The following is a 3925-nucleotide window of genomic DNA, read 5'->3' on the forward strand; positions in this document are numbered from 1 at the left end:
GTCAAAATTAAGAAATTGGGGACCTGACACATTTTAAAAAAATATGTCTGCTATTGAAATATTAATCTCAGGTTGATTCAAAACATCTAGTTTATTTAAAGGCTTTTTCAATTTCTCTGGGGTGTGTATGAGATATATATCTTACAGGACACTTTGCTAAAGTCTCCTAAAAATTTCTGTTTTCCATATTTTTTAAAATGTATTTATTGATTACGGTATTGCATGTGTGTCCTTATCCCCCCATTGCTCCCCAACCTCCCACTCAAGCCCTCACCCCCCTGTTGTCAGTGTCCATTGGTTAGGCTTATATGCATGCATACAAGTCCTTTGGTTGATCTTTCCTCCTTCTCCTATCCTCCCCTACCTTCCCTCTGAGGTTTGATGGTCTGATCAATACTTCTGTGTCTCTGGATCTGTTTTTGTTCATTAGTTTATGTTGTTCATTATATTCCATAAATGAGTGAGATCATGTGATATTTATCTTTCTCTGACTGGCTTATTTCGCTTAGCATAATGCTCTACAGTTCCATCCATGCTGTTGTAAATGGTAAGAATTCCTTCTTTTTTACTGCAGCATAGTATTCCATTGTGTAGATACACCACAGGTTTCTAATCCACTCATCTGCTGATGGACACTTAGGCTGTTTCCAAATCTTAGCTATGGTGAATTGTGGCACTATGAACATAGGGGTGCACATATCGTTTCTGACTGGTGTTTCTAGTTTCTTGGGATATATTCCTAGAAGTGGGACCACTGGGTCAAATGGCATTTTCTGTATTTTTAATCAACATAAAAATAAGAGCAGAACTGAACTGATCTTAAACTACTTAATAAGTTTAAGTTTTACTACTAACATAACAAATATTTCTAATTAAATACACCCAATAAATGCAAATAAAAGCCAAAGTTTAAGCTCTTGAAAATTAATATTATATATGTGCTTGCTAGATTTCAGTGTTTACTGGACTTATTCAACATTTTTATAATGGAATACGCGCACACACACACACACACACACACACACACACAGTTGTATATTTAAAATAAACTCCTAAAAGTCAAATTCATTTCTCAATAAAAATGTTTCCACCCAAATATACTGAACACAAATATTAATATATTTCTTTTTATTTTACTATTAACAGTATAGAAACAATATTGCATTTATTTTTTTGTGAGATTTAGCACCTTCAAAAATATTGGAGAAGACCTACATACTCTCCTGCTTTTAAGTTTGTGAGACCAATTTTATGTTATAGAAGATTCAATTTCATACTCTCAAATGCCTCAGAAGTGTTTTAGAGATTCATTCCCTGAATAAGACATACTATCTATTCTCACCCAGGCCTTAGGTCCATGCTTAAATATTAAATAGTCGCAGACAACATGGTAACATAGTACTTTTCAGACAGCTGTAAAATACTTGAGAGTCATGCCATGTCATTGCACAGATTTAATTCTTCATGTTGGAACGAAATCTCATTTTTTTTCCTCGTGCTCTCAGTGGGAACTAAAAGTTTCTACACTAGTTAAACTGAATATTGTTATTGAATGAATGAATGAACAAATAGCTAATTATAGTATTCTGCTTATGTATTTCTGTTGGCCAATATTCAACTAAAAATGAATGACTCAAGTTGAAATTTTCCCGTTCTATGTTTATTGCATTAAGTTCTGTTGTAATACCCTAAATATAACATTATACTAAAGCTAAGCATTTCATGTGTGAAATAAACTTATTTTTTTCAACTTATTTACTGCTCCCAAACCTACAAACTTTCCTACCTGCACTCTCCCTCTATCCTTTCTGTCTTTACCCCAAGTCTAATCTCCCCACCTGCGCACAGCATTTCACCTCCCAGCTCTTCAAGGAACTTGTTCTACCAGCGATCTGCTCTGTCTCCTGTGATTGCCCTTTATCCCTCATTTATCTAAGGATATTTTTTGTATCAAGTGTTTCCTAGCTTAAAACAGCAAATATAGAGTAGTTTACACTGCTGCCCATCCTTCCTTCGTTCTACTTGGACCTCAGCTGCCTTCCTCATCCCACATTTAAATGGCTCAGACAGTTTCATTACTGGCCACTTTACTTGTACATTTTCCAGTTTTCCTCTAATTTGATTTCTCAGAAGCCTTGACAGGATGACCAATGGCTGCTTCTTCCTCATTGGAATCTCTATCTCAAAGAAAAACCAAAAACATTCAGTCTAGGTTCTTCTAATTTGCTAGATATTGCCTCTCGGGTTTGGGTGGTCTATTTTTCCAAGTACTCCTTAAATACGGTTCTACCCCTCCCCCTAGAGTACAATGGTGGTGGGTCTTCTCTCTCTCTCTGAATTCCTCCATACTGACAGCTTCCCTTGCCACAATTACCTCTTGGCTGACCCCTTCAGCTTCTAGGAGGTAGTTACTATAGTTCTGATTCCAACTGTCCTGTTTTAACTGCTCATGTTTTGGCTTTTTTTTTTTTCCTACTCAATTATGTGTTACTTCAGGTAAAAATAGAAGACTCTTGATTTAGATTGTTAAGGTTAGCAATATTATGATTTATAATTCTACTTTATATATAGTAATAAATTTAAGAATTTAATTGAATAAACATGAGCAAAAATTATAATTTTGTTATATTTATCTCATTTTCAAAGGATATTCTCATATTTCATCAATAAATCCTCACAACCATCACATAACTTTATTATTTTATTGTAGGAAACCTAAGCTTCTAGAGGTTTGGAGGCATGCCAAAGATCACACTAGTAAGGGACAGAACAAGGACTTGAAATACTTAGGAAAAATTACATATATTTGCATGAATATTAATATTCTTTAGTTGTTACCAGTCACAAATTAAATCCTGCTCCATGCCTGAAAGTAGTTTTCCTCAAAGATGCTAAAAAGAGGGAAATATTATATCTTATTTGTTATTAACTTACTCCTTTTTCGATAGAAGTGATAGTTCTAAGACATAAGACAAAGTAGTAGATTAAATAGGTAAATCAAAAACCACATATGAGCTTCATATTCTAAATATTCAACAGTTAGTGACTATATATATATCACTTTCTTTTGCATGAGATTCAAAACAAATACAAGATGGATAATATGGGTCTAAAATTGGAAAATATAACTTACTTTTTTTTTTCTTAAAGAATTAAGAAGCTACTTATCTAAGATTCAGAGAAATCACTGTCCCTCATGCATTTTGCTTAGTTCTCTCATATAGCGACGGCCTTTTGACATTTGCCTTAAGGGCCTTTGCTGATCTCCCTCTCAGGCTCCATGTTTAAACAAAGCATGTGGTTTCTCCAGTGTCCTGCCATCAAGCTGGAAACATAATCTCTGAATGAGGCAGGAGCCAAAAGCCCAGAAGTTCTTCAGAGTTATGCCGGGATGAGACTCCCGGCTAGCAATGAGGGCAGTAACATTCCTCCCTGGCGCCTGCTGAAACGAATTTCAAGAATGGTAACAGGCTTGTTTTAGGGTTTTAAAACTATCAGTCTGGGATCAGCAGCCTGTCTGAGAGGCCGTGGATGCCAAATTCCAGCTGTCACAGCTTGCTCCTGTGAGAACCTCAGACTCAGTTGGTTAGAGACTTGGGAGATGAACTTCCTTAAGACCATGCACTGCCACTCCTTTTATAGAGAGACCAGACCAAACCACAAATCCCTTCCTTGAAAGCACTGGCCCTTCCTTTCTGCTTTTGGAATACAGGGTCAACACAAGGTTATCTGTAGGCTGGGTGTGAGCACCCAAACAAAATATTTAGCCAACTGTATGACTAGTTTGTGGTTTCAGGTTTTTATTTCAAAATCTTTGCAGCCCATTAATCACTATGAAAGAGTCTTCATCAGGAGTTCATGCTAGGTTCACTTGTTGGTCTATAGAATCAGTGTTTGTATTTTCATAGCACAAAGAGAAGAGCGG

Source organism: Myotis davidii, unplaced genomic scaffold, assembly GCF_000327345.1.
Source record: "Myotis davidii unplaced genomic scaffold, ASM32734v1 scaffold196, whole genome shotgun sequence".
Taxonomy (NCBI): domain Eukaryota; kingdom Metazoa; phylum Chordata; class Mammalia; order Chiroptera; family Vespertilionidae; genus Myotis; species Myotis davidii.